Raw genomic sequence first — 23372 nt, forward strand, 5'->3', positions numbered from 1 at the left:
TCAAGGGAAGCGTTACAATTATTATAACGGACCACGGCATATCCGATATAGCAGTCCGCTGCGAGCACGTCGCAAGCTGCGGGTGGTGGGTGACCGCCGGGTAGCCCCGTTCGCTTACCCCGCCCGACCCCAGATTGCGGGGCCCACAAGGACGACGATTATTCGTTCAGCGTGGGCCTCACGGTGGGTCGTATCCACGTGCGGCGGGCGGTCCTCGCGCCTCCGACGAGCCCTCTTCCGACATTAACGACAAGGCTTGGGGGCATTTCCGTCAGAAAGCTAGCAGTCCCTGTGGACGGTGTGGATCTGTTGGTGGTACCCATCGACGGCTGAGATCGTCTTTTGCTCCTCTCCCGTGTTGACTCCATACCTATAACTCCTGCCTTTTCCTCGCCCAAATAAACGAGCACTCGAGTCAGTATTTGATCAACCGGGCCCCATATTTTTCCCTCAAGTCAGTATACGGGTAGAGGGAGAGGGAGACAAATGATGTGTGAAATAACCTAAAACAAATTTTGCGGATAAAATATAGCTTAAAACCCAAAGTCCGACGTTCAAGTAAACCGACACCCACTCACGTCTACCACCTTGGCCCACCCCCTAATCCATTCATTACACGGGTACACGATTGGGAAAACGTATTTGTTGTGCAAATAAGATATTGATTATTAGAAGCGTTTTCCTGGAGGCGAATACTATGGGGAAGTGTGCGTGTGTCCGACAGCGAACGACTTCGGTCGAGACTCGTAAGGAGACATTGCGATGGGAACAAAAGCCACTATTTTCTTCTCTTTGAATTCCAATAGCTTTTCCTTCGATTGAAGTTCGAAGCCCGAAGAGTGAAAAAGTGCGAGTGACAAGTTTTTGTTTTGTTGCCAAAAATTTATCAATTAGCCTCTCTCTCCTCTCCCTTTTAGGGGCTTGCGAGATTCTTGGGAAGCTCGGTATGGAGATCTCCAAGAACGAGAGCTTCCCCGAGCTCGGATAAGTTTCTGGGACCACGAGAGTTGTGTTCTTTGTCGACGAATTCTTGCGGCTAAGGCTGCTTCTTTTTGTATGCTATCGTTAGCTTCTGGTGTCGACTATGCTTCGGCTATTAGTGGCTTGATGAGTCTTGAAGCTGTGGTTTTCCGTTTATTTGGCAGGTAGTTCTTCTTACTGTTTCGGATGGGAGAGTGAGTACCGTTTCAGGTGAGAAAATGATTGAATTGGCAGAGATAAGATGAAGCTTTCTACTGTTGGTATCAGCCAGCAAGCACCAGAAGGTGATCTTTCTGTGTTGCCTTTGATCTTGCTTCTGTTCTTAGCCTCCGCCGTATAAGAATGCAGATTGCTTTTTGAATGTTGAATTAGGGGAGGAGAAGAGATGCTTGGATTCGGAGCTCTGGCACGCCTCGCCGGGCCGCTGGTGTCCTTGCCCACAGCTGGAACTCGAGTAGTCTATTTTCCTCAGGGTCACAGTGAGCAGGTGAAAGATTGAATCTTTGATGCGTTTCCTTAAGATATGCATGTTCTGTGCGTTTTCTGTTTAATGATTGGTGGTCGGTTTTAATCAAGGTGGCTGCATCGACGAACAAGGAAGTAGAGAGCCATTTTCCCAATTACCCAAGCTTACTGCCATAGTTGCTTTGCCGGCTCCATAACGTGACTTTGCGCGTTCGTTCTTTCACAGATTTTTTTTGGTCTAGATGACTTAACGTGGTCAAATTTAGATTCCTGTGGCTGTAAAAATTGCAGGCAGATGTGGAAACAGATGAAGTTTATGCTCAGATGACGTTGCAACCTCTGAGTCCGGTAATTTTGATTCGAAAATTGATTGTTTACTAGCCACTGTATTGTATTTTCCTATAAGAAACTCCAGAAGACTCAGATATTGGCTACAGGAAGAGCAGAAAGTCACTTATTTTCCCAGTGAGATGGGTTTTGCGAGCAAGCAACCCACAAATTATTTCTGCAAGATTCTGACAGCAAGTGATACAAGTACCCATGGAGGGTTCTCTATACCTCGTCGTGCAGCTGAAAAAGTCTTCCCTCCTCTGGTGCGATGGCCATGAACAAGTTGTATTATTTTCTCATGGAATTTTTTTGAACACCATGAATAGGAGTTGGTGATCACTGCTGTTTCATTGGTGTTAGGATTTCTCTCAGCAGCCGCCGGTGCAGGAGCTTATTGCTCGTGACCTTTATGATGTTGAATGGAAGTTCAGGCACATTTTTCGAGGTGATTGAACCTACTCTAGATGCTATATAATTTTTGCATTTCATAATTCTATTGGCAGGCTTAGTTGTATTGGGAGAAATGCATTGTAAATTAAGGAAAAAATGAATCATGTTCAACCAATACTTTTACTGCATATATAACATATTGATCATTCATAACTAGTGCTAATATAATTGCCAGTTTTGTCCTTTATCAACCCCTCCTGAATTGGGCAACAATCATTTCTTGATTAAGCCAAAACAGGTACTAGTTCATGGAAGCTTAATTTAAGTTGTTTATACTTGATGTAAATTGGGATTCCTATTGCTTTTAGTTTGGGATTGTTCATTAGTTTTTGGTCAACTTTGGAAAGATATTATTAAATGGGTCCTAACCTTCTCATCCTTGGATTAGAATTGGTACACATCCCACTTTATGTTCTAATAAAGGACCAGAAATTACCTTTAGAAAAGATACCTTTGACGCTTTCAAGCTTGTTGATGCAGGGTCCATTAGAGTTGGCCAGAAATTTGATTATAAGCATGCTGAATCAAGAAAATTGAAGTTTGGTCACACTATTTTTTGTGTTATAAAAATTGTCGAAAATTATCGAATTCTTGAATCTGACAATCCATAAACCAACTATGTCAGCTCTATAGTTTGGAGACTGACTTTGTTTTGTAGGATGAAAATGAGATAAATGGCAAGTGATTTATTATCCCAAACTACCAACAGAGTTGAAACTTCAAAGAGTGAGTAAAGACTTTGTGATGGAATTGCTTCACTCATCAAATTGTGATATATTCTTCAAATATTGAAGAGGTCTGTTGCTTGAGAACTTCTATAAGCATAAGCATGAAGAAGGAGAAAAGCTGTTGTCAAAACTATCTCAGATACCTTTTAATTATAATATTGGTCATACATAACTGCTGCAAATGAGTCAATTTGCAACTTATAGTTCTGTGGGGATCCTTTTATCATGTCCCCGTAAACACTTTAAACTAACACAACTATAATTAATAATAAGCAAGAAACTAGCAATAATGTAGCTAAGTAAAGGAGAGTGCACTTCACATATTGACAGAACAAACAATTACTTCTAAATCAAGGGTTGGATATGTGCAGAATAAAAACCTTCCTTTGATTCATCTTTTAAGAGCATCTGTTGATTGGATCTGAACCTAGGATGCCTTTCCATAGTTTCAATTGGTCAAAATAATGCCTTTGGATATTGAAAGTTTGAAAGAATAGTTCGATTCCTTAGATCCACAACACTTTCATTATTGATCCTTATTGTACTTGAATCAATCTTTAACAATGTTGTATCACTTAACTTGAAGGGATTATATTTTTTTGAAAAATCTGGTATTACCGTACAAGCATGTGACCTGAATATTTTTGTACATTGATAGTTTGGTTGAAAAAGTTAAGAATTTAAATCTTAAACATTCCAACTGACTTTGTGTTCAGGTAACGGATATCCCCTTTATGTGTCTTGAATGCCATAAGATTCCAGTGTCTTATCATCATAACATTTCCTTACTCTTGTTTGCAAAAAAGTCTGACAATGCTTCCATGAAAGGTATTTTGAGTGCAATTTTTATGATTTTGATGATAAACCAATCAAATTTCTCCTTTTGAAACTTTCTTAATGTGCTATGTCACTTGATAATCTCTAATCTCCTTGTCATGATACTTCATCATACTACTGTGTCAAATCAACCACAATATAAAATCAAGCATATGCTAATCTTCTCTCTTTAGCTTGATGCATGCACTTGCTCTTTGCACCTGGGAACTGCCTCAGAAGTGTCAGCAGATAATCCAGAGAATCATGCTGCAATGGAGATCTCTTATTTTGAATCTTGCTGTTGCTTTATTATTCTTTTAGTTGGCCCTTTCGAAGTGCATGACATTGCCCAATCGGTTCACTTTAACTATAGCTCAACTCATCATTTAGATCCTCTCCTTTACCATTTTTAAAATTTCACCATCTCCATAATCTCTAACTGTTTCTCCTGTTAAATTTGCACATGCTGCAGACCTTGCAATCAAACTTTGTGATTGTTTGAAAGAGTTGAATGAAAGTTTGTGATAGTTTTATGAATAATTTGCTCATTAGTAGAAGGCTTTAATATCATCATTCAGATGAGAAAAGCTAAAACTATTTTGAGCAAGTCATGAAGGCAACTACAAATTCATTCTAACAGTTGAAGACTCTAGTTTCTTTGTTTCTATTTCTATCTATAACAATTGAAACATCATTGGAATTTTATTATAGATCATTTCCCTGATCACAGGTCAACCAAAAAGGCATCTCCTTACTACAGGCTGGAGTGTGTTTGTCAGTGCCAAGAGACTTGTCGCTGGGGATTCTGTTCTTTTTATTTGGTTAACTTGATTTCTTTTACCTCTTCTTCCATGTTTAATGTGACAAAAAAATGAAAAATCCATCTCCATTTCTTTCATTGAATGCATTTTTTTTATTTTGATTTTGATTTCCTTCTCAGGAATGAAAAGAACCAGCTTTTGTTGGGAATAAGACGCACTAATCAACCACAAACTTCAGCATCATCATCACTGGTTTTATCAAGTGACAGCATGCATATAGGACTCTTTGCTGCAGCAGCTCATGCTGCTGCCACAAATAGTCGTTTTACCATATTTTATAATCCAAGGTAGCAGTTGTCATTACAATATATTCTGTTGGTCGCTATCGCTTTTTTGGTTGGAATTGTTGCAGGGCCAGCCCATCAGAGTTTGTTATACCTCTTTCAAAGTACACTAAAGCTGTATTCCACACATGTGTATCAATTGGGATGCGATTTCGTATGCTTTTTGAGACCGAGGAATCAAGCATTCGTAGGTAATGTAACAACATTTGCCAAAATACTTGAATTAACCATTGCCTTCCTTAATGTCTCTCTTTTGTGGTTAGAATAAGAATATCTATATAAATTATTACTTCATATGCTAAGTCCTCTTATGTGATTGCATTAAGATATCTAATTTGTGTTGTATGGGGCAGCCAATTCTTGTTTGACACATCTAATTTTCTATTTATTATTCATGTTGACTGAAGGTACATGGGAACAATTACTGGCATAAGTGTCTTGGATCCTGTACGTTGGCCGACTTCTCATTGGAAAACAGTCCAGGTAAATATCTGCAGTGAAGATGTATTTTATTATATGTAGATACATGTCCTTGAAATTAATTATGGAGGTTCTTTATATAAAAAATCATGCTCAACAAAGACGATCTATGATTTGATACCTCCATGCTCCTTCATGATCGATTCTAAGGTAGATTGAGGCCTCAATCCCTCTGATAAGGCTCTAGCATGTCTCCCATTTTATTTATTTGTACATGTAGACAGACACATTTACTTGTGTCACCCTAGTGTAATGGTCATTGATGAAGATTTGTTTATCTTTGAGGTTTTAACTGAAGCAATTAATATCTTAGTGCTACATTTTGTTAGAAATGCAAATCTACTAAGAGTTAGTGAAATGAAGTGGCTGATCTATGACTGTGGTGATATTAGAAGATCAACAAGCTTAAGTTGATCTTAGTTTTACTTACTGTATATTACTTATTTTTCTCTGAAAACCTGCCTTAAAAGAGTCTTATGAGGGTTAAATAGGTCAATAGGGTATGTTTACAAGGTGATACTTACCATCCTGCCATTCTTGTTTCTTTGTGTGAAGCTTAGTAGGTTGGAACTCATAAGTTTTACATACATTTTTGGGGTGCTTGTGCTCATATTATTTTTGCTGACTCAGCATTAGTAAGATGATTGCATAGATCAAGGTCTGCCATACCGAAGCGTACCACCCATACCGGGCGGTACGTACCGGTCCGACAGGTTACCGGTACGCGGACCGTCCGGTACCGCTACAACACAAGAATGTAGGTATTTTTTATGGTGAGTTGGACTCTGCTACTGTAATATTTTTTTCTAATTTTTGAATAATACAAATGGTACAATAATTTAGTATTCCTTGTTAGCTAGTCTGTAGAATGTAGGTATTTTTTATGGTATTCAAGTTGCTGCAACAACACAAAAAGATGTCTTCGTGAACTAATATGACATTTTAGTAACTACAGGTTGGCTGGGATGAAGCCACGGAAGGTAAAAGACAGTGTAGAGCAAGGTTCACAATACCGTACCGTACCGGTGTTTCGATCTGGGCTCGGTACCGGTACGGTACGGTGTACCAAGCAGTACACCCAGGTGTACCGAGCGGTATACTTAGGGGAGCCTGTAGCATTGCTACAGTGCATTGCTACAGTATACTGGTGCACCGTGCTGCTACTATAATAGTGCGCTGCAACAGTACTGTAACGTTGTAGTGCTACAGTGCACTGCTACAGTCGGACCGGTACATACCGCCCATACCGGGCGGTACGATTTGGTATGGTAGACTATGGTGTAGAGTATCACTGTGGGAAATTGAGCCTTTAACTACCTTTCCCATGTATCCATCATTGTTTCCGATTGGCAGATCTTGGCATCCTGGAGCATCCTTTCCTTGTGGTATGTTCTCATGCATGTATTTTGATCTAACTCTATGATACCTTGGTCAGCCTTGTCAGGGTCTCTCGAAGGTGAACAACAAAATGGAGATGCAGATTCATATGATGACCTTTATTATCTTTCCTTTCTGTTATTCAATTATCTGACTGAAAAAAATTGCTTAGGAACTCTTAAGTTTGTGAAACTATTGTTAATATAACATTATGTAGCTCTTGGTAATGTAACAGATACTGTAGCTACTTCAAATATAATAAATTTCAAGGATAAGTCAATTCTTGCATATTATATGTTAATGATAAGGGTTATATCTTTTTCAAAATGTAAAATAAAATCTGAACATTTTATTTGGAACTTCTTACATTCTAGTTTATTTACCTTTGCATTTCAGACATCAAAGAAAATGAGCTAAATGCTTTAATGTGGTCAAGAGGCCTTGCTGCTGAACGAGGCATGTGTTCATTGAATCTCTCATCACTAGGTATGGGCCCTTGGGTCCAACATAAGCATGAACCATTGCTGCCGGGAAGTGAGTTCAATAAGTACCAAGCCATTTCCCATGTAGCTTTGCAGGATGTACGATATTGGGATATTCTGAAGCTGCAATTTCTGCAAAATCAACAACCTATTCAATTTCTTCCACAGTCCTATGCATCCAGCTCATTGCTGCAGCATCGAGATTGTCAGCAGACTAAGCAGCAGATTGTGAATTCTCAATCACAATGCGTAACAGAACCAGTTTTATATGAGCAGTGGCAGCCACCCCAAAATAAGCAGCAAAAGCAGCAGGTTGAAGGAGCACATGCTAACACACAGGCATTCCCAATGCATAGCAATCATGTGCAACAGCAGTCTCATTTTCCTCCTTCATTGTTTGAAAGTTCATCCATTCATAACTCAAGCTTAGGTTTCTCATCAATTCCTACGGCAAGTTCCGTTCAGGATATCTTAGGATTTGCTTATTGTGAAGAAAATGCTGGTGGTTCCAACTATTCACATCTTGGCCAATCCATGTTAAATCATCCTAATTGGCAATCATGGAAACCCAAGTTTACCAAGACACAACCAATTTCTTTTGATGATGTAGCTCTGCTACCATCACTTCCTGCTAAGAACTGTACTGCAGGAAATGAAGTTTTCAGAGTTAACCTGATTAACACCCTGTTTAGTTTCGGCAAAGATTCCTCCTCTTCGCCGACTAATGCAGTACCTAACCTAGGTATCGTCAATGATATGTCGAGTGTGCCATGTGTCGGTTAATTTTTCCATAATTCTCTGTATGGATATGTGGATGATTTATCTGGCTTATGAAAAAATGCAGAAGAGACTGATCTACAATCCCAATACTTTGTGTAGGTAAAGGCAAATCTTTCATTTTATGGAATGCTTCCTAACATATTGGTGTGGTACTTGCCAAGTTGAATGGTTGGTATATTGCTTTGTGGAAATTGTCATGATTTTTGTGCCAGTATAGTTCTATGTTGAAAAGCCCTTGCAACAGAACCACGAGCTAAGCAGTAGAAATGGTGAATATAGGTGTTCTTTGTTAATTGAAGGTTGTGTATTTTTCTTGCAGGTTTACAAGTCGGGATCAGTTGGGAGGTCTCCGGACATCTCCCGGTTTAGCAATTATGATGAATTACGTGAGGAACTGGGACAGATGTTTGGTATTGAGGGTCTATCAGAAGATCCTCTTAGATCAGGCTGGCAGCTTGTATTTGTCGACAGGGAGACTGATGTGCTTCTCTTTGGAGATGACCCATGGGAGTAAGAAATTACTTAACATTTTAATCATTTTTAGTTTAGAAATTACTGCACAGAGTTAGATGAATTTGCAATTCATTCTCTCAGTATACCCTATGTTTTAATGTTTCTATTATTAACAGTAATCTCCATTTTTTATATGAACCAGCTTCTGTTGACTTTGTCTAGGTTGTTTCTTCTAGGAGGTTGTGTAAAAGGGTGAAATGTGCTTCCATTGAGAGCCTGCTTTGTAATAGCACAGACACTAGTGAAGACCAAATCAGGAAGCAAACACTTAGATGTCTTAATAGTGTATCATGGCTGTGAGGAAAGACTAAAAAACAGTAGTTCAAAGAATAAGGCTCCTGCATATGTGGGGTCTGGATAGGATCTTTGCAAGCCAAAAGACAAACCTTAGTCACCATTGCATAGCAGCAACTTTACGGTGACATCAAGGCTTACTCTGTAAACAGGAAGACTGTCTGAGGATAATACAAGGAACTAAACAAACACACTCCTTGGAGGCAAGGACAGCTTTACAATCAATAGTTTCTCGTTGGTGACTTATCTCACCCTTAAGTAATGTGGAAGTCATACTTCTATATCTGTAATTTGCTTGAACTAGCCTCTTTTGATAGAGGCATGTCTCCAAGCCTTGAATCAAGCAAGGCATGCCTCTTTTGGTAGAGGCATGTCTCCAAATCTTGAATCAAGTGAATCCATAGTATGCATATTAACCTCTTAATTTTCGAACCAAAATTTTAGGACTTTTTCTATATTAATTCTGAAATTAATGCAGAGATATTTATGAGCTATATTGGCAAACTCAATGAGTGAGAAATCCAAAGCATTTTATAGAGTTCAATTTGAAGTTTTTTAAGGAAGTTACCTTCATTTTTCTTTATAAAGGTCATGGTGGTTGTTATACTTGAGAATTAAGAAAATTATTATCACATTTAAGACTTGATAGGTCACTTTTTTAGTTATTCTGTAAGTATTTAATATTTTTTACATTTTTATTTCTGATCTTGAAAATGGTGAAGAATCAATGCGTTGAGAATCACTAGGCTTAGAGAGTTGTTCCAAGGTATTTTTTTCTCATACAATTTTGTATCTTGTTGATGGATTCCTTATGGTGGTGAGTTCCTAGGCTTTCATTTTTAGTTAGGTTCCTATGGTGGTGATATCTATATCTCTGAGATGTTTTACTTGGTTGGTGAGTTTGTTTATCTTATTTTTAATCATTTTAGTTCTTTTTTTTTTTCCGTCATCATCTTTTCTTCTAAGTTTGTCTCTTTGGTGATATTCAAGATTGTATTACTCAATTGCATAGTGGGCCATCTCTTTTATTTTATTTTGTTTTCTCCATGATCTGGATTACTTGATAGAAAGGAAAAAGATTGCAAGAATTTATTTATCCTTTTGCAAATGGAGACATATTTTTCTTATATTCTTTTGCAAATGAAGTTAAAGTCACTCATTCATCTTTCTGACTTGGGTGTGACCAAGAAAAAATATTCCTCTCAGGTTCAAATGGTCTCATAAAACAAAGACTAAGAAGTATGTGCTCATATTCGAGTACTAGAGAACATAACCAGTAAGATGTTGAAGTCCAAATTTGAAAGGAAAATTCTTGATTTGAACTATGTCATGTTGAAGTCCATTATCACCTGTATTCAAATTTGTCTCATTTGCCTATGTTTACTTGTAGCGACCGTACATGCAAGTGAAGCTTTATTGTCGAGGCTTTTTCTTTTTTATTGAAGTTTGGGCTTAGAGTGGAAGGAGAGTGTTTTGAATAGGTCCATCACCTGATAAATCACTTATTTTGATATTAGAAAGAAGCCCTTCTATAATATTTCTGTTAAGAGATTTGTTATCTATTATAGATCACTTTTCTTCAGTAATTCTGAAATTTAGAAACTGTTTAAAGGGTCAATTTATTTAGTGACGGAAGTCAACCTTCTAGTTGCATATTGAGTATCTTGTCCTTGTTTGTTACTGATGCTTATGTGCCATGGATTTTTCTGTGGTACCACTCACTATATGTTAGAGGTTGGCTTGAGGATGACCTAGCTATGCATTGGCATGAGTTAGTTTAGCATTAAAAAAATTTTATATACGGATTGTGTTGCATTTTAGAGCAAGTCCATCATAGTAAATTTACATAAAAGATCATATCCTTTTCTTTGTTCTTATCTACACCTGTCAATACTTCTTTATTGTGTGGGCTGACATACTTTGGTGCCTAGGTCAGTAGTTGGTGCTTCACTCTCTTGTTTGAGGGCTTTTCTATTATTCGTCCTCCCATGTTCAATGGGACGGACTACACTTATTGGAAAACTCGGATGAGAGTTTTCTTGTTTTCTATGGATTTGAATTTATGGAATATTATCGAAAGCAGTTTTCAAAAGTCTTATACTCCAATGAACGAATGGAATGATTTGGAGAAGAAAACTTTTTCTTTAAATACTCGAGCTATGAATGCTCTATTTTGCGCCTTAGATAAAAATGAATTTAATCGGGTTTCTACTTGTGAAACGACTTTTGACATTTAACACACACTTGAAATCACACATGAAGGCACTAGTAGAGTTAAAGACTCTAAAATAAATATTTTGATGCATGATTTTGAGTTGTTTCGTATGAAACCAAGTGAAACTATTGGTGACATGTACACCCGTTTTACGAATGTCGTTAATAGTTTAAAAGCTCTTGGCAAATGTTTTTCGAATTTTGAACTTGTTAATAAAGTTTTACGATCGTTTTCTAAAAATTGGGATTCGAAAATAACCACTATTCAAGAATCTAAGAACTTGAACCATTTTCCACTCGAAGAACTTATTGGGTCTTTAATGACCTATGAAATGAATTGTATGACACATATTGAACTTGAGAAAACCTTCCAAAGAACAGAAAAATTTTGACACTTAGAACAAATGAAGACCACTTGAGCGAAAGCTCAAGTGATGATGACTTTGAACTCTTGACTATAAAGCTTAAAAAATTCTTAAAACAAGAATATAAGAACAAAAATAAAAGGAATGCGCAACTATTTGCTATGAACGCAAGAAGAAGGAAGCACTTTGGGACAAAACGAGTACCTCCAAAGACGAGGAGCAAATCGATGAAGACAAAGTGGCGAACTTCGCTTTGATGACTCTCGACGATGAGGTAACCAAAATCCCTTTACTTTATTTTGAAATTACTAGATGCATTTCATATGTTGTTTTTAAATTAGTATATAAAATACAAAAAAATAAATAAATAAATAAAAGGGGATCATGCTTTCTTTTGAAAATGATAATGACAATTGCATGTTTTATGAAAATATAACAAAATGTTAGATTTAAATCTAATGATTAATCCTATGTATGTTTTTAAGAAAAAATAACGTGTGTCCTAATGATTTCCATATTGCTTTTCGATTTTGATTAAAAACGATTTATGTTTAATGAACTTATGCTTGATAAAATAATATAATGATGATTTGAAGTCACGCTTAATGAGTTTATATTTCGAAATTATGCATGATGATTTTTGTGATTTATGGCTTATTGATCTTTGTCATAATGAAAGTTACTTTTTTGGTTTTAAACGATGATGCTTGTTTTTGTTTGATATAAATAACAAAGACATGCTTGTATGAAATAAATCACATAAATTGAAACAATTATAAAGAGTAAAGCATTTTTCTTGAAATTTTTTTTCTCTATCTTATCGATTTTTCACTAAGAAATTAATGAAGTTATTTATGTCATTTTGAATCTCTTAAAAGTAATTTTGATAATTTGACGATTTGAATTTGAATGAGTTTTATCTAAATCATGATCTTGATTTCTTGGAATTACTTGAGATTTTTTTTAATCAAGATCTCTTCTTTTTACTCTTACGATTTTTCTTGGTATTTTATTTAAAGAGGAGATTTACTATATGAATTATGAGAATTATGATACATGAATCGAGATCCTTTATGTGTTCTCCCATGACTCTATTTGCTATAAGAAAATTTTTATCTATATCATGATCGATCTTGAATTCTTGGAATCAAAACTTAATATTTTCTTTATATGAATCAAGACTTTTCATTATTCTCCTATGATTTTACTTGCTATATATTTAAGAGGAGCTTTTCTATATAAATCATGAGATTTCTTATGCATGAATCGAGATCATTGATTATTTGTTTTTCTACAATTCTTTTGTTGTTTACTAAAGAGAATATCTTTTTCGGAATTCATGACTTAAAATTTCTATTGAAGATCTTTTACTATTTGATCTCCTAAGATTTTCTTTTGATTATTTAAGAGGAGATTTGTCAAAATGAATCATGTCTTTTGGTATTCACATGATCTCATCTTTCATGATATGATTTTTTATCCTTAATGTGATGATATGAAATTATGCAATACTCATGATATTATGTTGATTCATACAAATGAGAAGTTAAGATCATGCATTGTAGGATATAATGTAATTTGAAATTTTGATACCATCATGATTTGGATTATTTATGATTTGGAATGATGCATACAATACTATGATTTGTTGCTAAAATGATGTTTCATGAATGCTTGAGTATTATGTATGATATGCCATAGTGATGATTTATTTTTGGTATCATGCATGAAGTAAGAATGAAATGTAAGGTTATAAGGTTTTGAAATTGTGTATGTTTTAATTTGAAACTATAATCATGCACAAACATATTGAAATAAGATTGATATTTTACCTTTGTCATGATTTGAAAATTATTGTAAAGGGAAAAAGAATTACAAAATTGTATTCTTCCCTTCTTTTTGACAATGACAAATTGGGAGATAAAATTTGCTATCTTGCACAATTTAAGAAGCAAATAACGCTAGCTTGCACATCGTAAAGAGAGGCAAAACTTGCTAGCTTGCTCATCTCAAAAGATGCAAAAATTTTCCCAACCTTCATATATGTATAAAATTTGCTAGTTTGCATGTTTCAAAATTATGTAAAACTTATTAAATTTGCTAGCTTGCAAATTGCATGAAAAAAGAACTTGCTATCTTGAACATCACCAAAAATTGCTAGCTTACCTATCTTAAGAAGCAAAAATGCAAACTTGCAAAATTTGTAATCATGCACATCTTTAAAATTAAATGATGATTTGGTGATTATGTATGTTGTAAAGTGATGAAAAGATTTGCTAGCTTACATGTTGTAAAGTGATGAAAAAATTTGCTAGCTTATATGTTGTAAAACTTGCATATCTCAAACATTTAATAGTTGCACTTCTCCTTTTTGTCGATGACAAAGGGGGAGAAGTTCTGATGACAATCATGCATGGAATGACATATTATAATTTTGATTATGTATGATTTTATGATGACAAGTTGCTTGGATTCATGATTAAATTTGTGTTGCATTGAATTCAATTTGAATTCAAGGTTTCTATCAATATGACATATTGATAGGGGGAGTTAAGGTTAACTCCATCATCAATTGGTTGTCATCATAAAAAAGGAGAATTGTTGAATCTCAGATTTTGATGATGAAACCAATTGATAGTGTTTATGATTTGATCTGTATTTTGAGTGACGCAAGAAGCTTCGATCAGAGAGAGACAATTAAAGCAGGAAGAATCATGTTGGGCCGGAGTAGAACATGTCAGAAGATTGGACGTCGAGCCGGAGGATCGGTCGACGTATCGGCAGAAGGCTTCGGGCCATGAGTTCGGGCATCGGGCCAATAAGAGCGAAAATTGCGCCAAGGATATCGGAGTTGCGGAGGTTAACTAGTTGATTGGACAATATGCCGTAAGAGAGGACGATGCGCCGAAGATTCAGACAAAGCGCCAATGAACCAATGACATGCCGGACAACATTTGATTTGCTTTATAATAATTGTCTAGATCAAAGTAGGTTTTAAGTGTGCAGGATTAACTACGAGGATTAATTACGATAGTGATCAAAGCATGAAGCAAAATGAAGTCTCGAAGTCAAGAACGAGATTTCGTAGGGAGTTCGAGAGTAAGTCGGAAGTCCGGACGTTCATCGGGAGTTCTACCAGAATTGACCGAGAAGTCCAGGAGCTTGCCAAAGAAGCTTGTTGGAACTCGCCAAGAAGATCGTCGGGAAGTCCAGGAGCTTACCGGGAGTCCGCTGGAACATTGCCGAGAGATTATCGAAAGTTCGCTAGAAGATCGTCGAAAGCTCGTCGGAAGAAACCTAGACTTACCAGACTTATTTAGCTTAGTGTATGCCTTAAAATTCGTAATTAGCACATAATTGGGTTGGAATTGGGCCAACTCAATTAGGGGCCAATTGGGCCCAAGTTTGGGTTGTATTGGGCCAAGTGAAAAGAACCAAACAGTGACCAAACAGGTGGAACCGTCGTGGCACAGTCTCCGAGACTATGTCAGGCAGTGGTATCGCCAGACTCGGCGGTGGTACCGTCTAGTGTCAGTGCTGTAGGTGGTGGTACCGCCAGGACCCGAGAAACCCAGGATGAGACCTTTTTAGGATCCAAGTTTGAATCCACTCGAGGCCTATAAATATCCCTCTTATCCTTAGTTAACATACACAAGCACAAAGAGTTTAAAAGTGGGAAAACGTTGTAACAATTACTTGAGAGATTCCTCCTCTAGTTCTAAGTTTAGAATTCTGTTTAGGGAGGAGTGAGTGCTTGTAAAAGGTTGTCTTCTAAACCTGTGAAAAGGAGAAGAGGGGTGTAAAAGGGTAGTTGATCTTCACCCGTTGAAAGAAGATCGATAGTGGATACCGGTGGCCTCGACAGAAGAGGAATTGGGAGTGGATGTAGGTCACGACGACCGAACCACTATAAATTCTTGTTTGCATTTCTACTTTGCTATTTACATTTATTACAAACTGCCATACTTTCTCATTACTTTAGTTGCACACTCTTACGAACGTGTTTCAAGTTAACATCTTTCCGAAATCGGTTTTAATCGAACGAAAGAATTTTTGAACCGACGTAATTTTATCCACTGCATTAATTCAACCCCCCCCCCCCCCCTCTAAGTGCCGACTCGATCCTAACAACATGTTCAAATGGTCTCATAAAACAAAGACTAAGAAGTATGTGCTCATATTCGAGTACTAGAGAATATAACCAGTAAGATGTTTAAGTCCAAATTTGAAAGGAAAATTCTTGATTTGAACTATGTCATGTTGAAGTCCATTATCACCTGTTTTCAAATTTGTCTCCTTTGCCTATGTTTACCTGAAGCGACCATACATGCAAGTGAAGCTTTATTGTCGAGGCTTTTTCATTTTTATTGAAGTCTAGGCTTAGAGTGGAAGGAGAGTGTTTTGAAGAGGTCCATCAACTGTAAACTATAGAGATAAATCACTTATTTTGATATTAGAAAGAAGCCCTTCTATAATATTTCTGTTGAGAGATTTTTTATCTATTACAGATCACTTTTCTTCAGTAATTCTGAAATTAAGCAACTGTTTAAAGGGTCAATTTATTTAGTGACTGAAGTCAACCTTCTAGTTGCATATTGAGTATCTTGTCCTTGTTTGTTGCTGATGCTTATGTGCCATGGATTTTTCTGTGGTACCACTCACTATATGTTAGAGGTTGGCTTGAGGATGACCTAGCTATACATTGGCATGAGTAAGTTCAGCATTAAAATTTTTTTATATATGGATTGTGTTGAATTTTAGAGCAAGTCCATCATAGTAAATTTACATAAAAGATCATATCCTTTTCTTTGTTCTTATCTACACCTGTCAATACTTCTTCATTGTGTGGGCTGACAGACTTTGGTGCCTAGGTCAGTAGTTGGTGCTTCACTCTCTTGTTTAAGAAACAAAATCTGCAGGCCATTCATCAATTGGATATGACAAGGTAGACTCAGTTTTCAAGCTACAAATAGCATATCTGCTAGGTAGTTGGAAGTAATGGTAGCTCGACTTGAGTACTAGCAGATTTAGTATACTCTCATTGAAATAAGCATAAAATGTTTACACTGTCTGTATAATATTATATCAAATTGTATACCATCTGTATAACTTTACATCTCAGCTGGCAATAAACCAGCATGCAACAGTCAAATGTTTGTGCAATAAAATTTAAGCTTGGATCATGTTAATACATGATGTGACTATTTTGTCTGACGCTGGCTGATACGAACAAAGCAAGGTGCATGCCTGCATCCTTGTTCTTGCTTCCTATTGCATGATTGGCCCTATGCTAGTTTCTAATGCTCTTGCTACCAGTTTTAACTCAAATCTTATGTTGGCTGAAGAATGAGTTAATCCTTTTCATTATCATTGTTGTATACAGAATTTGCTTCTTTCTCTGTGGTTGGTCAGCTTTTCCACATTCCTTGCTACTGCTTGCTGATTTTGTTTGTTTATTTAGAAGTAAGAAAGATCTAAGGTTCAGGCAGATGTCTGGTCCAGCTCTAGTAATTTTAATTATTATTCTTTCTACTAGCTGGGTATAAACATTTTCTTTTAATCCTAGACAAAGTGCATTTTCATTGCATTAATGTATTTTTCATCCTTCTCTTGATTGATGGAGCTCTATTGTATAGTAATGCACATATCAATATCTCAGACCCTCAGTGGGACAGCCTATCATATGAAACACGAATACAGTGCTCCAATGTATCTCATCATACTGGAAAAGAATAAAATATACTTATATCTTCCAAAGTTTCTCCATGGATCTGCATCATCAGAAGCCAATACTTAGCCTGATATGCAAAAATTTGTGTTACATAAAGATATTCATATGTGAGTAGACCACAGAAACGAGTTTCTCTGAGCTGCTACTGTGAAATACCAAGCTCATTATTCTGCCATTCAATGATAACACTTGTTTCCTTAAATTTCCTTGTAATTGTGCTTGTAATTTCCACAGTAACTATGCTTCCTAACATGTTTCTACCTCTTGTACACCATTAATGGTGTGGAATTATGGTTGGAAACTTTTCCTAAGTTACCTAATCACTAGCATTGTTTGCTTTGCTTTTGCATGTCCATGTTGACAGCTTGTTGAGCAAATGCCATGTCACATGTTCATATCGTTGTTCAGGAGTTTGCACGAATCAGTGCCTTGGGTCAGTACCCTATTAGCATGGAATGTTTTGATATGTATAGCTCGACGTGACTGGTAGACAACCCATCATGGGCAAGTCATACTTCCATCTGTATTATGGATATATGTTATTGATAAATCGTTCAAAAATTATCACAAAACCAAGCATGCCTAATTTTTTTCAGTTATTTATAAATTTTTGTAGTTTTGGTCTGAGATCCTTATCAGCATACCAACACATGATATGCTTGCATACCAGTTGGCATAAACCAAAGAGAAAGAGGGACTGATGATGATGATGATGATAATGTAATTGCTGAACAATTAGAACTTTATATTTCTGAACAAATTGTATGGCATGCATGTGATTGCTGCTACTTGGTTCACTCATTATCATTTTCCTTATGCAAATTAATCCAAGGACATTGATATAATGTTTGTAGTCTTGGTCTGGGATCTGTATCAGTATACTAACACATGATATGTCTGCATACCAGTTGGTCTAAACCAAAGAGAGAGAGAAGAGGGGATGAGGAGTAGGAAAAGAGGTGCAGAAGCAAGATGAGGACAAGAGGGAAGGAGAGAGGGACAATGAGGAGTAAAGGACTGTTGACAGTCAACAGATGCCTAGAGTAAACATAAAAAATAAAAATAAAAAAACTAATATTGCACTGTATTGGGCGAAATTCTCATTCCAGGACATATAAATCCCATTCAATGCATACTAGTCCAACTGGCTTTTAAACCTTGGTCTAGATGCATTGTATTAATATGCTACTCAGCATGGGTGACCCGCAGTTGTGGGTCGTTGGACACATGCGCACATTTTATTTTATTTTTATTTTGTCCATATTTCTCTTGATATTCTTTCAAGGCCAGCTGCATGTTGCTTTTTCAATTAGTGAAACTGAATTGGAGCCCATCATACCATTCTAGTATTCTCATGTTACCAGAGTACAAGAAATTTTCATGCTTTATGGATTATTTAGAAGCAATAAATAAATCACAGTGTAATACTAGCAAAAACATAGATTGTTATCGAGTAGTTTCATGAACCGGTATATTCAATTATCCATAGGGACAGTTCTTGCTCCAAATTTATGTATCTGAGAGAATGGAAGATAATGCGTCAGCATCTATATTTATGTTTTGAGTTTAAAGTTGTTTCTGTCATATGAGACTGGCCAGGATGAAACTTATTCTTTTAATGTTTAACTGGCCATTTGACTTTTCAATGCAGGTCATTCGTGAATAACGTCTGGTACATCAAAATACTTTCAGCTGAGGATATGCTGAAAATGGGAAAACAGGGAGTTGAATCTTTATGTTAATCCCTCTAGAAATTCAGGGAACAAGTGAGGGTATGTTCTGTAGAAAAGTTCTATTTCATGTTGTTTGTGAATTCAGGTCATTTGTGAAATTTGGCTTTTCAATGCAGGTCATTTGTGGATAACGTCTAGCATATCAAGATACTTTCAACTGAGGAGGTGCTGAAAATTGGAAAACAGGGAATTGAATCTTTCTATTAATCCCTCTTGAAATTCAAGGAACAAGCAAGGTTATGTTCTATAGATGAATTATATTTCATGTTAAATAAAAGAAATTACTAAAGCTCTCTTTCTGCTTTAAATTGTTCTTGTGTGGTGTCATTGTTAGTTGTACTACCTATGGAAATAGCCTTGAGAATATAGGAATGTTCCAAGTGTCTTCATACTAGTAAATTTTTTGTGTGTCTCAGTTGGTCTAGATAGGCAAATCAATGGGTTTTGGCATCTTGCAAGGTGTTATGGTTTCAAGATTGCTATATGATAGGAGTCCACTACATGAGCTTCATGTCCAAAACCCGCTGATTCAGGAAATTACATGGGATTATTTTGGTGTATACAATTAAGAATTTATTTAACAAAAATGTTAATTATGCAAATATTATCAAAGCTAAGAGGTTCTTCTTCGGAGATGATCTCATATACATGATTGTCAACCCTTGTTCCTAATCTTATGGGGGTTTGCTGCATGGTCCCTTTTTCCTTTAATTTAGCTTTGTGAAGTGACATTCTATATGATGATCCAAATAAATCTTGGCCATCTTATAGGTGTCTTTTTTGCAAGGATTGAAATATCATACCGTATCGGAGTTTCGAGATTCGCTCAGTATATATATATATATATATGTGTGTGTGTGTGTATATATATATATATATATATACCACTCGGTAGCGAGCGGTCCGTGTACTGATCTACTGGCGGACTGGTACGAGTAGTATTATTTGAAATTGAAGACCTTGCTTCTTTAGTTCTCTCCCTATATTGTACCTCTAATATGAAACAGATTCATATACTCATTTTAAAATCTATGCTTGAGGATTTGTATGTAGAATATCCTAATAAAGCTAGATACAAATGTGCAATAGATGTTTATATCAAAGATGGTGCTACTAGTTTGCCATTTCTTTTGCTTTTGGATTCCATCCTTATTCTGAATTATTTGTGTTCAGTTGCATGAATTCCTTCACTTGTTTAGTTTTGCAAAGGAAGCATTCATTGAGATACTAAAATCCTGTCTCTTTTACTCCTAGTTAGAATAATTTCATATTCCATTGGCTCACTTTTGGCCATGTGTTAACCATGTTAGAGAATTTCATTTTGGCCTTCACCAGTGATTACTTCAATTACAAATATTTTATATAAGACCTTTCTTATAGTGCTAGTCATCCATGACATCCTCAACTAGTCTCTAGATAATGTTGTCCTCTATGGTCATTATCTTGTTTTTCGAGGTAACATCAATAAACACCTGTTTTCCTGTGCTAGTTGTTGAAAGGTAATGATCACTCCACTTTCCGCTCGACATTCAAAATCTATGATAGACAAAAGATAGATGAATGAGATTTTTTATCATAGCGAAGAAGCCGAGACCTAAGATAAAGTCTCTTCACCTTAGATGAATGAGATTATGTGGTAATGCGATGCTCACTCATAAGAAGACTAGGCTAGGCTCGAATAGCAGGGAAGAAAAGCTCTTTGGACTAGCAAAAGCAGATGCCTTGCTTACTTTGAATCGAATTATTCTATGAAAAGAGGGGATGCTCCCTCGTTCACATCTTTGTGACAGTTAGTGGCTACCTTTTTAAGTTAAAAAAAAAACATCTTCAGTACATTTTAATAGCCTTCTCTAGTGTTAAAATTGATATTAGGCTCTTGAGATTTGCTTCAGTAATTGACTTTATTTTTTTGGTTTTATCTATAGTCTCATAAATATATTTAATTGTTGATTTTTGTTGTAAATATAATCCGTAGGCTATATCCATAGCTTTTCTCGTTATCTGCAAGTTGTAAACTTGAACAAGAGTACCCATCACTTTTAATGCATATATCATATGATTCCAAAAGGATGATACCAAGATAATATAATTGACTCTTGTCTTTGGCATCTTTGTCCTTTTGTTTTTTACATCTTTTGTCCATTTATTTAGCATATCTCTTCGAGGTAAATATATTTGTAAGGATGTGCTTTTGTCTTTGTATAATTTATATACTTAATAATGTTAGAAATGAAGTAGCAAATCACGTGATATCAATTGATTCTTTGATCATGTTCAAGGTCTCAATATGATTATATATAAATCGAACAACAAAAGTTGCATGGGTCTTCTTGATTTCTACATTCTTTCCAATATCCTTTGACATTAGATCAAATACAATGTGTCACTTGTGAAGTCCAACATAAGTGTGGGTTTTTTTGGCTCGGAGTAATTTATCTAAAAAAGAGAAAAATAAAATTATTAAGACAGTTGCTTCCATTTAACTAAAAATTTAGAACATTCAAAGGAAAAGTCTTATGGACTAAAACATAATTGCTTATAACTTGAACAACATTTTGTTCCATAATTTCAAGCAACTCAAATGTTTTTCACAAACATGATTCCTAAAAGATAGTTGACCATAAAATTGATTATACTCCTTTGTCCGCTATCATAGGGTACAAACATATGATAATATAGCAACCATATTTTGCTCATGCATCCTCGTGACTCTCATTTGTGTAATCCAACTCTCTTTTCAGCAATGAAACTCTTATCTTGGAGGTTTAATTAAGGACTATATCTTCATGATAACTTATCTCCTACAAATATCCGAATTCAAGCTTCATAACTGAATAAAACCATTTTGTATAACTTATCTCCTACAAATAGTAGTGATGCTGCTGTTAATCTGGAATCTCACTCTCGGATTTTAGACTGGAGGTTGAATCGAAACTCTTGGTAGGCTCAGTAGTGGGGTCAGTGATGACTTTTCAGCTCAATCAGATCAAGAAAAACTTTTGGAAACCTTTTGTTGACACATAGAGTGCTAGTATAATAAGATCGACCAAGGAAAATTAATGTTAATTTACCTTGTTCGTGCTTGATCGTAATGCTTCTGGTTGATATCCTTGCAGGTTTCCCTCTTTTCGGCTCTCAACTGGTGCTCCTTATAGACACTCCTAGCATGATTTTGTTGTTATCAGATTCAGTATGATCTGCGAGATGACCGATAATATGCAATTTGATGGTATTTGGTCTCTTCCACCAGATATAAACTGGATATTTTGCTGCTAATCTAAATTAACTATGATTGTAACTATACTTCAGAGTACATCGAGATGCTTGAACAAGTATTATTTTGGCCTGTTTCCTGTGCGACTACTTGTTATGAATAGCAACTTTTGTCCAGCTAGTTCAAACTTGTCTGGGATAATATCCTTTTCTCCTCGTTTGAGGTTCTCATCTTATATCTTCTGTTTGATTTGGTGGTGACATGTCAATTGAACTATCCTGATGGTGAAGCTATCGAGTACTCGCCTATGCTGTGTTGATGCTTACTAGGATCCTAAAGATTCCCTGGTAATATTGTGATCGAGCTGAACCAAACTATGGCATCGCCCACCAAGCCGACATTTGACGTTGCTCTTTATCTTAGATGCCAACTGTTTTTGGGTACATCTATTTTTGTTTTGAGTTCTTTGCATTCAAAGAATAAATATCGATCTATTTTTTTCTATTATAGTAGTTGTGTTATGCAAAGAGATAAGGCTGCTAAAATGCAACCTATTTATAGGCCGATTGGGTTTCAAGTTTTACCTACTTGATTAGGTATTTGTACTACATTTAATCGGTAATTAACGTAAAATCAATAACCTCTTACATTATATATATATATGTATATATATATATATGTATATATATATATGTAATATCACATCATAATACTAATTAATCTATATGTATATTATGTGCATGTGCAGCTGAGTCCTGAGGCAAGGAGAGAAGGAAACAGTCCCCACAGCAACACCAGGATCAATCGCCATCATCGTCTTCTTCTTTTGATCTAACTTTCTGAAGATGTGCTACAGGAGAGAAAGGACAGCAAGGGAAACAATTTCCTCTGAACCAGGAGACCCCATGATGGCGCTGTACGTGGAGGCGAAGGTGGATTCTGTTCAAAAGCCTTCCCCCTTTGCTCTCATTGAAAGGCGACGAAGGTGGCAGATAAAGGAGGCACCGTCATCATGATGGCGAGGAGAGCTGCCTTTTGCAGCCATGCATGCATTGGCTTCCTCCTCGGTGGGGTCTCCGGTGGCGCCCCCGCGCCAGCTGTGTGATCCATGCCCTCCTCCTCCCCCTTCTCCTCCTCCTCGTCTCCTGCTGGGCACCCTCCTTAGGTGGCTGCACCCCCTATGCTTCCCTCCACACGTGATCCTGCTCCCACACCACCTCCTTTTCTTCTCTCTATATTCCAAAATCCCCACCCCCCATCTCTCTCTCTCTCTCTCTCTCACACACACACACACACGACACACGCACATCCTGT

At 36.4% G+C, this 23372-nt stretch overlaps 1 pseudogene; it reads left to right on the forward strand.

Moving 5' to 3' along the window:
• The first annotated feature begins 707 nt into the window (after window positions 1-707).
• Window positions 708-22293, forward strand: LOC135673848 (auxin response factor 12-like; annotated as a pseudogene).
• Window positions 22294-23372: the final 1079 nt, after the last annotated feature.

Source organism: Musa acuminata, chromosome BXJ1-5 (genome assembly GCF_036884655.1).
Source record: "Musa acuminata AAA Group cultivar baxijiao chromosome BXJ1-5, Cavendish_Baxijiao_AAA, whole genome shotgun sequence".
Lineage (NCBI taxonomy): Eukaryota > Viridiplantae > Streptophyta > Magnoliopsida > Zingiberales > Musaceae > Musa > Musa acuminata.